Source organism: Salvelinus namaycush, chromosome 4, assembly GCF_016432855.1.
Source record: "Salvelinus namaycush isolate Seneca chromosome 4, SaNama_1.0, whole genome shotgun sequence".
NCBI lineage: Eukaryota > Metazoa > Chordata > Actinopteri > Salmoniformes > Salmonidae > Salvelinus > Salvelinus namaycush.
The window spans coordinates 70,229,451-70,244,312 of NC_052310.1; positions in this window are offsets into that span (position 1 = coordinate 70,229,451).

Below are 14,862 nucleotides of genomic sequence, written 5' to 3' on the forward strand. Positions count from 1 at the left end.
GTTGTCCATCCAGTTTGATTTCTATTTGTAACTGTGCTATTTCACAAAAGTTCTGAACCTATATACATTTTACAGACCCCGTATGTTTTACATTGTTTATCTTGTTATTAGTCCCACCCTTCAGCTCCATTCAACCCCTCCCATCTATCTCAACATCATCCATTTCGGATTTCTATTTGCCATATATTTTTCAAATAATTGAACCTTCCTATTCTCATAGATTCTACAGATTGTAAATTAAAAATAAGCATTTTTGCTAAAATAATTATTATATTATTGATTGATTGACTATGGCTTTTCAAATCACCCAGTATTGCTATCTGTAGCGTTAGTTCTAGGCAAATGTTGCAATTCTATAGCCATTTCTGTACCTGTGACCAAAAACGAGCTACATATGGACAATACCAAAATAAATTATCTAATGACTCTGCCTCCTCACAGCAGAATCTGCAGAGCTGGGATGATTGTATCCCCCATATATATAACATTTTATTAGTTGCAAGAATTTTGTATAGTAATTTAAATTGAAGAATTCGAAGTTTTGAATCCGGCGTTGTTTTGCGTATCAATTTATAAACCATGTGCCAATGAATGGGTACATCGAAAATCTCTAACCAACTATTTTGACATTTATATGGCACAGCTGTTTTTTGGTCCTTAAATGAAATTGGTATATGTTTTTATTTATTACACTTTTCTTTAACCATTTATGTTCTTTAATACAGGGCTGACGTACAAGTTCCTTACTTTTTTCTCCTTCTACTTGCCTCTTCCATTTTTGTGGTAATGCTGCAATTAATTGGTTGTAATTTTGACTAGAGCGGACATTTCCATATGTCTGTGTTAGCTGCATGTGTGACATAACTCCACCAGTCCTATTTATGATATCATTCACTAAAATGTATACCTTTTTTAAACATTTCTTCGAAAAATAGTTTTTTTAATCAATTAGTATATTTGAATTTAAACACAATATTTGTTGTATTATTTGTTCTGTCTTTTCAGGTGGATTAAACTGAAATTGCAGCCAACTTTCTTAGGCTTGTTTAAAAAATAAAGATATTTTGGAGATTATTACCTTTGCAAACAACCGAAAGTGGGCAAGTGTAATCTGAATAAAGGGAAAAAGGCCCTTCTTGAACATAGGATGAGACATTCGTACCAATTTACTAGAGAACCAGTTTGGATTTAAGTATAACTTTTGTATGACTGATGGCTTTAGTGAGAGGTCTAATGCTTTAATATTTAATCATTTCTGCCCTCCGAATTCATATTCGTTATATAAATAGACCCTTTTGATTTTATCTGGCTTGCCGTTCCAAATAAAATAGATTTTTTTTTGTTCATATAATTTAAAAAGCCGGTCACTAGGTGAAGGTAAAACCATAACCAAATAGGTAAACTGTGATATGACTAAAGAGTTAATCAGGGTGATTTTTCCACAAATAGACAGGTATTTTACTTTCCATGGTAGCAAGATCTTATCTATTTTTGCTAACTTTCTATAAAAATTTATTGGAGTGAGATCATTTCTTTCTTTTGGGATTTGTATACCGAGTATGTCCACATCTACGTCAGACCATTTAATTGGTAAACTACATGGTAATGTAAAATTGCCATTTTTAGTGATCCAATACGTAATATAGTACACATCATTATTTGGTTTTAATCCAGAGAGGATAGCAAAAGTATCTAGATCCTCTATGAAGCCGTGGAGAGACTCTAATTGTGGTTTTAAAAGAAAACATGAATCATCAGCGTACAATAACGCCTTAGTTTTTAAGCCACGGATTTCTAATCCCTTGATATTGTTTGATCTAATCTTAACAGCTAACATTTCGATGGCAATAATAAATAGATATGCCGATAGTGGATAAAGGCTGTCTTTACAAGGTAAATATTTTAATGAATTCCCTAATGTCCTTATATTGTTATAGCTATTGTATTATCAAGGCTAATATATTCAGTAATTCACATTGGTGTTAATATAACAGTTTATTTAACTTTAGTCCGTCCCTTCGCCCCGACCCGGGCACGAACCAGGGACCCTCTGCACACATCAACAACAGTCACCCACGAAGCATCGTTACCCATCGCTCCACAAAAGCCGCGGCCCTTGCAGAGCAAGGGGAACCACTACTTCAAGGTCTCAGAGCAAGTGACGTCACTGACTGAAAGGCTATTAGCGCGCACCACCGCTAACTAGCTAGCCATTTCACATCCGTTACATTAAGTCTATGTTGTGATATCACCCCCCAAAAATCCATCCTTACTGTCTCCGCTATTGTGATATAAATGATCCCGTTTATATTTTACGAAACTCTTGCCAATGCTTGATAAAGAACATTTTATAAGTATTGTTGTCTGTGTCTTCTTGTGTTAACTCGATGATCTTAAGAAAGATCGAGAAGGACGGTGTTCCATAGTGAACTGCACACCACAGTGCAGTGTGTTACCAGCCTGTCTATGGCTATTCTAGTTCTGGTAGTTTACTGAACTAATACTTAAGTTCTCCCATCACCCAAATAACCAGTGATCAGTGGGAGAGCGTTCTACATACGTTATGTGATGGTGTAAGATACTGTGCTACAGGAAAATACAAGTGCTTTTGATGATAATTCCCATAATGTCCAGATGGGGGGGATGGTGGTTTTCTACTTTCAGATTTTTTTTCATTTTTTTTCATGTTGTTGCTCATTTTATTTTTTTACCAAGTTATACAAATAACACTTATGAACGTCTTACAATAGTTCCATTGTATTTCACCTTCATCTGAAGTCAGTTGCATCAAAAACTTAACAAGAACATCTTCATATACAGTACTTACAGGTACAAATAAGTAGTTTATTTTTGATATACATATTTTTTTGGTCCAATATATCCTTGATTATTACGTTTTTATTCAGCACAATATCATACATGTATCACACTTCAGTTAGATAATTATATATTTGGTCATAGTATCTTAAACATTTTAATACTGCACTGTATAATTTTGCCTCAAGTCGGTACATTCATATTTTGCATTGGTCTAGTTGCATTTGTCTCAAACTAGGCTGTAGATTCAGTCTTCAGCTGGTGACAGCTGTGTTACTGGGCTGCAGTGAGAGACAGCCTGAGCTGTGGATCTACAACTGAGCAGAAGATAACCTTAGTCAGACAACATCAACACATCAGGGATTTCCAAAGGGGAACTGTAGAATCTGAATGTCAGATCAAAGTTTATTGGTCACGTACTCAGATGTTATCGCAGGTACAGAGAAATGGTTGTTTCTAGCTCCAAGCATACAGTAATACCTAGCAATACAAAAACATTTAAGACGTATAATCCAGAAAAATACAGAAATTAAGAAATCAGAACGAGCAATGTCAGAGACTGGAATATAAGTAAGGAATAAGGCCTGAGGGTGTGTGGTATATGGCAAATATGCCACTGTTAAGGGCTGTTCTTATACATGACACAATGTGGAGTGCTAGGACACAGCTCTTAGCCATGGTATATTGGCCATATATCACAAACCCCCGAGGTTCCTTAGTGCTATTATAAACTGGTTACCATCATAATTAGAGCAGTAAAAATGTTTTGGCGTACCCATGGTATACGGTCTGCTTTACCATGGCTTTCAGCCCATCAGCAGTTAGGGCTTGACCCACCCAGTTTATAAATATATGCAGTACCAGTCAAAAGTTTGGACACATCTACTCATTCAAGGGTTTTTCTTTATTTTTACTATTTTCTACATTATAGAATAATGTAATTCCAGGTGACTACCTCATGAAGCTGGTTGAGAGAATGCCAAGAGTGTGCAAGGCTGTCATCAAGGCAAAGGGTGGATACTTTGAAGAATCTCAAATATAAAATATATTTTGAATTGTTTAACACTTTTTTGGTTACTACATGTGATTTTTCATAGTTTTGATGTCTTCACTATTATTCTACAATGTAGAAAACAGTAAAAAATAAAGCAGAACCCTTGAGGTGTGTCCAAACTTTTGACTGGTGCTAATATATATATATATATATATACACTGCTCAAAAAAATAAAGGGAACACTTAAACAACACAATGTAACTCCAAGTCAATCACACTTCTGTGAAATCAAACTGTCCACTTAGGAAGCAACACTGATTGACAATACATTTCACATGCTGTTGTGCAAATGGAATAGACAAAAGGTGAAAATTATAGGTAATTAGCAAGACACCCCCAATAAAGGAGTGGTTCTGCAGGTGGTGACCACAGACCACTTCTCAGTTCCTATGCTTCCTGGCTGATGTTTTGGTCACTTTTGAATGCTGGCGGTGCTTTCACTCTAGTGGTAGCATGAGACGGAGTCTACAACCCACACAAGTGGCTCAGGTAGTGCAGCTCATCCAGGATGGCACATCAATGCGAGCTGTGGCAAGAAGGTTTGCTGTGTCTGTCAGCGTAATGTCCAGAGCATGGAGGCGCTACCAGGAGACAGGCCAGTACATCAGGAGACGTGGAGGAGGCCGTAGGAGGGCAACAACCCAGCAGCAGGACCGCTACCTCCGCCTTTGTGCCTTTGTGCAAGGAGGAGCACTGCCAGAGCCCTGCAAAATGACCTCCAGCAGGCCGTCATTCCTGTTACCAAGAACTCTAAGGCGTCTTGCCACAACGACTACTGCCCTGTAGCACTCACATCTGTAATCATGACGTGCTCTGAAAAGCTGGTTATGGCACACATCAACTCCATCATCCCAGACACCTTAAACCCAATCCAATTTGCATACCAGCCCAACAGATCCATAGACAATGTAATCTCAATTGCACTCTACACTGCCCTCACTCACCTAGATAAGAGGAATACCTATGTGAGAATTCTGTTCATTAACTACAGCTCAGCGTTCAACACCATGGTGCCCTCCAAGCTCGTCACCAAGCTTAGGACCCTGGGACTAAACACCTCCCTCTGTAACTGGATCCTTGACTTCCTGATGGGTCGCCTCCAGGTGGTGAGGGTAGGCAACATCACCTCCGCCACACTGACCCTCAAAATGGTGGCTCCTCAGGGGTCTGTGCTTAGTCCCCTCCTGTACACTCTGTTCAACCGCGATTGTGTGGCCATGCACAACTCCAACACCACCATCATGTTTGCTGAAGTCACAACGGTGGTAGGCCTGATCAACGCTGACGATGAGACTGCCTACAGGGGGGAGGTCAGTGACCTGGCAGTGTGGTGCTGGGACAACAACCTCTCAACGTCAGTAAGACCAAGGAGCTGATCGTGGACTACAGGAAACGGGGAGGTGAGCACATCCCCATCCACATTGGCAGGGCTGCAGTGGAGCGAGTCGAGAGCGTCAAGTTCCTCGATGTCCAAATCAGTAAGGACTTAAAATGGTCCAAACACACGCACACAGTTGTGAAGAAGGCGCGACAGCATCTCTTCCAGCCCAGGTTGGAAAGATTTGGCATTGGCCTTCAAATCATCAAAAAGTTACTGCTACAGCTGCAACATTGAGAGCATCTTGACTGGCTACATCTCTGCTTGGTATGGCAACTGCACCGACCTCGAACGCTTGGCACTACAGAGGGTGGTACGGACAGCCCAGTACATCACTGGGGCTGAGCCCCCGGGACCTCTACATTAGGCGGTGTGAAAGGAACGCCCGGAAAATTGTTAGACTGTTCTGAAGTGGCCAGCAATGAGTCCATCTAAATCCCATTGAAAACCTGTGGAAAGATCTGAAAACAGCAATCTGGGAGAACTGGAGCTGTTTGCACAAGAGGAGTGGGCCAAACTGCCTATACAGAGATGCAGGAAGCTCATCAATGGCTATAGGAAGCGCCTTATTGTAGTTATTTTGACCAAAGGCTGTGCTTCCAAATATTAAGTCTTGGGTGTCAATTATTTTGTCAGTTACATTTCTGTTTAGTTTCTGATTTTAAATGGATATATTAAGTTCTGAATCAAAAACAAAGGTTATGTAATATTAATGGTGAATTAAAGAATATTGTAGAGACCAAATACTTTGGTCAATTTCAACTTATTTTTGGGGAAAATTGTGAGTTTCTTGAAAAAAGTGCAAGGCTGCCAATATTTTTCTCCACGACTGTACATATCTAGCTCTATCACTCCACTATCCCTGCACATTGTAAATATGGTATTGGCACTGACCCTGACCCTGGAACTGACGCTGTATGTAGCTACTGACCCTGTATATAACTACTGACCCTTGAACTGACACTATATAGCTACTGACCCTGGAACAGACACTATTTATAGCTACTCACCCTGGAACTGACACTATTTATAGCTACTGACCCTGGAACTGACACTATTTATAGCTACTCACCCTGGAACGGACACTATTTATAGCTACTGACCCTGGAACTGACCCTGTATATAGCTACTGACCCTGGACCTGACCCTGTATATAGCTACTGACCCTGTATATAACTACTGACCCTGGAACAGACACTATTTATAGCTACTGACCCTGGAACTGACACTATTTATAGCTACTGACCCTGGAAGTGATCCAGTATATAGCTACTGACCCTGGAACTGACACTATTTATAGCTACTGACCCTGGAACTGACACTATTTATAGCTACTCACCCTGGAACGGACACTATTTATAGCTACTGACCCTGGAACTGACCCTGTATATAGCTACTGACCCTGGACCTGACCCTGTATATAGCTACTGACCCTGTATATAACTACTGACCCTGGAACAGACACTATTTATAGCTACTGACCCTGGAACTGACACTATTTATAGCTACTGACCCTGGAAGTGATCCAGTATATAGCTACTGACCCTGGAACTGACCCTGTATATAGCTACTGACCCTGGACCTGACCCTGTATATAGCTACTGACCCTGTATATAACTACTGACCCTGGAACAGACACTATTTATAGCTACTGACCCTGGAACTGACACTATTTATAGCTACTGACCCTGGAAGTGATCCAGTATATAGCTACTGACCCTGGAACTGACCCTGTATATAGCTACTGACCCTGGACCTGACCCTGTATATAGCTACTGACCCTTGAACTGACCCTGTATATAGCTACTGACCCTGGAACAGACGCTATTTATAGCTACTCACCCTGGAACTGACACTATTTATAGCTACTGACCCTGGAACGGACACTATTTATAGCTACTGACCCTGGAACTGACCCTGTATATAGCTACTGACCCTGGACCTGACCCTGTATATAGCTACTGACCCTGTATATAACTACTGACCCTGGAACAGACACTATTTATAGCTACTGACCCTGGAACTGACACTATTTATAGCTACTGACCCTGGAACTGATCCAGTATATATCTACTGACCCTGGAACTGACCCTGTATATAGCTACTGACCCTGGACCTGACCCTGTATATAGCTACTGACCCTTGAACTGACCCTGTATATAGCTACTAACCCTTGAACTGATCCTGTATATAGCTACTGACCCTGGACCTGACCCTGTATATATTGTATATATTGATTAGAAAAGGGTAGAGGAGAAGATGAGGCGGTAGAGAAGATGAGGAGGGGGTGAGGAGGAATAGAGAGAAGCTGAGGAGGTGGAATAAAGAAGATGAGGAGAAATAGAGAGAAGATGAGGATGAATAGAGAGAAGATTTGGCGGTGGAGAGGAGAAATAGAAAAAAGAGGAGGAGGAATAGAGACGACGAGGTGGAGAGAGAAGATGAGGAGGTGGAGATGAAGAATAGAGAGAGATGAGGGGGAGAAGAGGAGGAATAGAGAGAAGATGAGGTGGATATGAGGAATAGAGAGAGATGAAGAGGTGGAGATGGGGGAATAGAGAGAAGATGAGGAGGAATAGAGAGAAGATGAGGAGGTAGAGGGGAGGAATAGAGAAGATGAGGAGGTGGAGGGGAGGAATAGAGAGAGATGAGGTGGAGAGGAGAAATAGAGAGAAGATGAGGAGGAATAGAGAGAAGAGGTGGAGTGGAGGAAAATAAAAGATGAGGAGGTGGAGGGGAGGAATAGAGAGAAGTGGAGGAGGAATAGAGAGAAGAGGAGGTGGTGGAGAGGAGGAATAGAGAGAAGAGGAGGTGGTGGAGGGGAGGAAAAGAGAAGATGAGGTGGAGGGGGGAATAGAGAAGATGAGGAGGGGGAGAGGAGGAATAGAGAGAAGAGGTGGTGGAGGGGAGGAATAAAAAAGATGAGGTGGAGGGGAGGAATAGAGAGAAGAAGAGGAGGAATAGAGAGAAGAGGAGGAGGTGGAGGGAAGGAAAGAGATGATGAGGTGGAGGTGAGTATTATAGAAGATGAGGAGGGTTAGAGGAGGAATAGAGAGAAGATGAGGTGAAGAGTAGAAATAGAGAGAAGATGAGAAGGTGGAGAGTAGGAATAGAGAATATGAGGAGGGATAGAGAGAAGATGAGGAGGAATACAGAGAAGATGAGGAGGTGGAGAGGAGGAATGAGAGAAGATCAGGAGGTGGAGAGGAGTAGTAGAGAGAAGATGAGGAATAGAGAGAAGAGGAGGAGGGGGGGGGAGAAGATGAGGTAGAGGGGAGGAATATAGAAGATGTGGAGGGTTAGATGAGGAATGGGGAGAAGAAGAGGTGGAGAGTAGAAATAGAGAGAAGATGAGGAGGTGGAGAGGAGGAATAGAGAGAAGGTGAGGAGGAATAGAGAAGATGAGGAGGGATAGAGAGAAGATGAGTAGGTGGAGAGAGAAGATGAGGAGGTGGAGAGAGATGAGGTGGAGAGGAGGAATAGAGAGAAGATGAGGAATAGAGAGAAGATGAGGAGGGGGAGAGAGAAGATGAGGAGGTGGAGAGGATTAGAGAAGATGAGGAGGTGGAGGGAGAAGATGAGGTGGAGCGGAGGAATAGAGAGAAGATGAGGAATAGAGAGAAGATGAGGAGGGGGAGAGGAGGAATGGATAGAAGATGAGGAAGTGGAGAGTGTCACGACTTCTGCCGAAGTCGGTCCCTCTCCTTGTTCGGGTGGTGTTCGTCGGTCGACGTCGACGATCTTCTAGCCATCACTGATCCATTTTTCATTTTCCATTGGTTTTGTCTTGTCTTCCTTCACACCTGGTTCCAATCCCATCAATTACATGTTGTGTATTTAACCCTCTGTTTCCCTTCATGTCCTTGTTGGAGATTGTTTGACTGTATGTTAGTGCTAGTATGTGTTGGTGCGCCACGGTTTTTGTACCCATTTTATACTTTTTTTTGTATATTTTGGTTTTTGTAGTTTGTGAGTTCTTGTTAAATGACTCTCCTGCACCTGACTTCCCTGCCACCAACACGCACACCTTACAGAGAGGAGGAATCGAGAGAAGATGAGGTGAGACAAGGAATTGAGAGAAGATGAGGTGGAGAGAGAAGATGAGGAATAGAGAGAATATGAGGGGGAATAGAGAGAAAATGAGGAGGGGGAGGCATGTGCGAGGTAGGAGGTAGTAATGCATCATCATCATGACTAGGGGGTAGGCTGTCATTGCAAATAAGAATTTGTTCTTAACTGACTTGCCTAGTTAAATAAAGGTTAAATAAAAATATAAATGACTCATGTATAGAGCGTAGTTGTATTCATTCCCTTCATTAGCGTTCCACTTCCGGAAGTGGATTCAAGCACCACTTGTAGAATGGAGTGCTTCCCATACTATTTAAATAGTCTCGTAACACCTCTAGAGCTGTAGTCTGTGCCCTTTTACTGTCCGTTCATCAGGGGGAATACGAAGAAACACCTCCGCCACTCTGGGGTGCGCTCAGAAATACTCTCTAGCTTGGTCCCAGATCGGTTTATGCTTTTGCCTACTCCACTATCATTGTCAAGCCATGACAATTCCATAAGGAGCTGGCAAGAGAGAAGAAACAGACTGACATCCAGGCTAGACAGACCCCCCCCCCCCCCAGGGAAAAATAAATGTGTACAAATGGACTTTGTCCTTTCATCCGGCTTTCCTCTGAAGATCCTTGGAGTGATCTCCCTCTCTCTCTCTCTCTCCATAACTTGCTCTCTCCCTCTCTCTCTCTCTCTCTCTCTCCATAACTTGCTCTCTCCCTCCCTCTCTCTCTCTCCATAACTTGCTCTCTCCCTCCCTCTCTCTCTCTCCATAACTTGCTCTCCCTCTCTCTCTCTCCATAACTTGCTCTCTCCCTCTCTCTCTCTCCATAACTTGCTCTCTCCCTCTCTCTCTCCATACCTTGCTCTCCATCCCTCTCTCTCTCTCTATACCTTGCTCTCTCCCTCCCTCTCTCTCTCTATACCTTGCTCTCTCCCTCCCTCTCTCTCTCTCTCTCTCTCTCTCTATACCTTGCTCTCTCCCTCCCTCTCTCTCTCTCTCTCTCCATACCTTGCTCTCTCTCTCTCTCCCTCCCTCTCTCTCTCTCTCTCTCTCTCTCTCTCTCCATACCTTGCTCTCTCCCTCCCTCTCTCTCTCTCTGTCCATACCTTGCTCTCTGTCCATACCTTGCTCTCTCTCCATACCTTGCTCTCTCTCTCTCTCTCTCTCTCTCTCTCTCTCTCTGTCTGTCTGTCTGTCTGTCTGTCTGTCTGTCTGTCTGTCTGTCTGTCTGTCTGTCTGTCTGTCTGTCTGTCTGTCTGTCTGTCTGTCTGTCTGTCTGTCTGTCTGTCTGTCTGTCTGTCTGTCCAGCGCTGGAGCAGAGGCTGATTGGAGCTGACGTGACAATGGCATTGTCCCTGTTGAATTAATGTGGCCCTGGGGTGCTATCATCCCTCTAATGGCCTGAACACGTTGCTTTTATGGGTGGAGGAGGGGGGCTGGGGCGTTGTTGCGGGAGTGGGAAATAGAGGATATAGGGGGAAGAACAAGACCGCAGAGTAATGCATGGAGAGATGTAGTTAGTTAGCGAAAGGTTTAGAGCCACACAGAGTTGTGGTGGACATAGAGACCGAGAGTGTCCGGGTTCTGAGGCTCAGAGGTGTTCAGAGAGCGACAGTGTTTCTCTTGCCTTATCAATGTCGCAATGATGTCCGTGGTTAAGTTATTGTACTAGAGTGGCGATGCATCGTTGCACATATTTGTATCTGTTTCTATGTCTCTGTATGCACAGGGGAACTCAGAGTTCCGTGCTCAGACAGTGACCTCCGTCTTGCTGTTGGTGGAGTAGCTCTTATGCCTGGTGTGGTGGTAGGAGGATGGGTGGCTGTACGGCACAGGGTGTTTGAACAGCTCCGGGAAATTCTCTACACTGTGCTGTCTCCTGGTGGAGTAGGCATGCCGGTGGGCCGAGATGTGCCCAGGGTGGGAGGTCTGCCTCTGGACGTGGCGTCCACTGGTGTCCCAGGCTTTGAAGGCTGAGCTGGATAACAGGGGGTGGCTGGTGGTCTTGGGCAAACAGGACCTCTCCAGGTGGCTCTGGGGGATGGAGATGGAGAAGGTTGTTGGGAGGTTGTGCTGGGAGGAGAGCTGGTGGTGGTCTTGGTGTAGGTAGGACTTGTCTTTGGGGTGCAGGGAGATGGGCTGGAAGGCTGAAGGGCCTGCCTGGTACTGGGAGAAGTCCATCAAAGGGTAGCTCTTATAGTAGCCCCCAGAGGCAGTGTCCGCTGCAGAGAGAGAGAGAGTGAGAGAGAGCGCTGTGGGTTTGAGTCATAATATCGCTTTCACACAGATGATTGTAGCTTTCACTTTCGGATGAAGCACCATAGTTGGGGTCAATTCCATTTCATTCAAGGGTTTTTCTTTATTTTTATTGTAGAATAATAGTGAAGACATCAAAACTATAAAATAACACATATGAAATCATGTAGTTACCAAAAAAGTGTTAAACAAATCAAAATATATTTTATATTTGAGATTCTTCAAAGTAGCCACCCTTTGTCTTGATGACAGCTTTGCACACGCTTTGAATTCTCTCAACCAGCTTCAAATGGAATGCTTTTCCAACAGTCTTGAGGGTGTTCCCACATATGCCGTGCACTTGTTAGCTAGTTTTCCTTCACTCTGCGGTCCAACTCATCCCAAACCATCTCAATTGGGTTGAGTTGGGGGATTGTGGGTGCGGCAGGTAGCCTAGTGGTTAGAGCGTTCGGCCAGTAACCGAAAGGTTGCTAGATCGAATCCCCGAGCGGACAAGGTAAAAATCTGTCATTCTGTCCCTGAACTAGGCAGTTAACCCACTGTTCTTAGGCCGTCATTGTAAATAAGAATTTGTTCTTAATTGACTTGCCTAGTTAAATAAAAACCATTGGAGGCCAGGTCATCTGATGCAGCACTCCATCACTCTCCTTCTTGGTCAAATAGCCCTTACACAGCCTGGAGGTCCTATTGTCCTGTTGAAAAACAAATGATAGTCCCACTAAGCGCAAACCAGATGGGCTGGCATATCCCTGCAGAATGCTGTGGTAGCCATGCTGGTTAAGTATGCCTTGAATTCTAAATACATCACAGAGTGTCACCAGCAAAGCACCATGCTTCACGGTGGGAACCACACATGCGGAGATCATACGTTCACCTACTCTGCGTTTCACAAAGACATGGCGGTTGGAACCAAAAATCAAAGGACAGATTTCCACCGGTCTAATCTCAATTGCTTGTGTTTCTTGGCCCAAGCAAGTCTCTTCTTATTGGTGTCTTTTAGTACATTTACATTTACATTTAAGTCATTTAGCAGACGCTCTTATCCAGAGCGACTTACAAATTGGTGCATTCACCTTATGATATCCAGTAGTTGTTTCTTTGCAGCAATTTGACCATGAAGACCTGATTCACGCAGTCTCTTCTGAACAGTTGATGTTGAGATGTCTGTTACTTGAACTCTGTGAAGCATTTATTTGGGCTGCAATTTCTGAGGCTGGTAACTCTAATGAACTTATCCTCTGCAGCAGTGATAACTCTGGGTCCTTTTCTGTGGCGGTCCTCATGAGAGCCAATTTCCTCATAGCGCTGGGTGCTTGAAGAAACTTTCAGCGTTCTTGAAATTTTCCGCATTGACTGACCTTCATGTCTTAAAGTAATGGACTGTCGTTTCTCTTTGCTAATTTGAGCTGTTGTTGCCATAATATGGACTTGGTCTTTTACCAAATCGTGCTATCTTCTGTACACCACCCCTACCTTGTCACAACACAACTGATTGGCTCAAACACATTAAGAAGGAAAGAAATTCCACAAATTAACTTTTAACAAGGCACACCTGTTAATTGAAATGCATTCCAGGTGACTATCTCATGAAGCTGGTTGAGAGAATGCCAAGCGTGTGCAAAGCGGTCATCAAGGCAAAGGGTGGCTACTTTGAAGAATCTCAAATATAAACTATATTTTGATTTGTCGCTTTTTTGGTGACTACATGATTCCATATGTGTTATTACATAGTTTTGATGTCTTCACTATTATTCTACAATGTAGAAAATCATAAAATAAAGAAAATCCCTTGAGTAGGTGTCCAAACTTTTGACTGGTACTGTATGTGCATATATATGTGTGTGTGTGTCTACCTATGTGCGTATGCATGTGTGTGTGTGTCATCTCCAGGTCTCTGTCAGGTCGGATCAGCGTTGTCTGCCAGCGTTGTCTGCCAGGTGATGTGTGTGATGCCTGGATGCTCATTAGAGCCGCTGAGAGACATCTATGACAGTGAATTGGAGCGGATGCTTCTGAGAGGAACTCCGAGTGCATTTTGGGTTTGGAATACTTTCAATTCCACTCTGCTCAGTGAATCATCCCTCTATCCCTGAAAAGTAGACTGTGGAGTGACAGAGGTTCCTGTCCTTTTCTGTTGCTAGGTTTCTCTTCAGTCTGTCAGTGTGGATGGTGTGTTCTGTCCCAAAACACTGCCAAAATGTTGCTCCAGTCACACTGCCATAACGTTGCTTCAGTCACACTGCCATAACGTTGCTTCAGTCACACTGCCATAACGTTGCTTCAGTCACACTGCCATAACGTTGCTTCAGTCACACTGCCATAACGTTGCTTCAGTCACACTGCCATAACGTTGCTTCAGTCACACTGCCATAACGTTGCTTCAGTCACACTGCCATAACGTTGCTTCAGTCACACTGCCATAACGTTGCCTCAGTCACACTGCCATAACGTTGCTTCAGTCACAAAATAAAAATGACAGTGAATGTGCAACTTTATTTCTTTGTTCTAAGTTTATGATCTGCCAATCTGTACCATAACATCACTTCAGTTCCTACTCTACAGTAACTAACTTGAACGTGGTTGTTTGTATGACCTTGACCTATATGGCTTGGACCTCATCTTTCTGGTAAAGGCCTGAGACTGTATGACCTGTATATGGCTTGGACCTCATCTTTCTGGTAAAGGCCTGAGACTGTATGACCTGTATATGGCTTGGACCTCATCTTTCTAGTAAAGGCCTGAGACTGTATTGCGTGTAGTATATCTGCTTTCATTCATGATATCTCTCTGCCATGAGGGGAACTCAATTCGCCTCAGATGCCAGCTGGAAAACCCTGGGCTGGTTTGAAAGGTTACAGTGCCAGTCTGGATAATGATCAGCTTGTCCTGGAATGTACATTGGATGTTTGTGTGTGCACGTTAGTGTGTCCATATGTTTGTGCATGTCTTTGTGTATGTGGCCTTACCCACAGCCCTGAGGGAGGTGTACTTGTTGAGGCCCAGTCCACTGAGATTGCTGTGGGGGTGAGGCATTCCTGGATAGAAGGCTGAATTGTTCAGGTGGTAGTGCTCTGTAGGGAGAGAGAGAAAAGCAAGTAATACGATTAAGATCACTTTATTGTCAATTGTACGGACAGAGAACTGTTTAAATGCTCCTAACATTTGTGACTGGGATTGAGAAGTCTTCTTTTCCAGTCTAGATATGTCTGTTGCAAAGGGCTGTTTTGACAGAAGGAGAAGGTGGCCTCTAGTGTTAAATGAGGTGTGGCTAATTAACAATGGAACAAACAAACT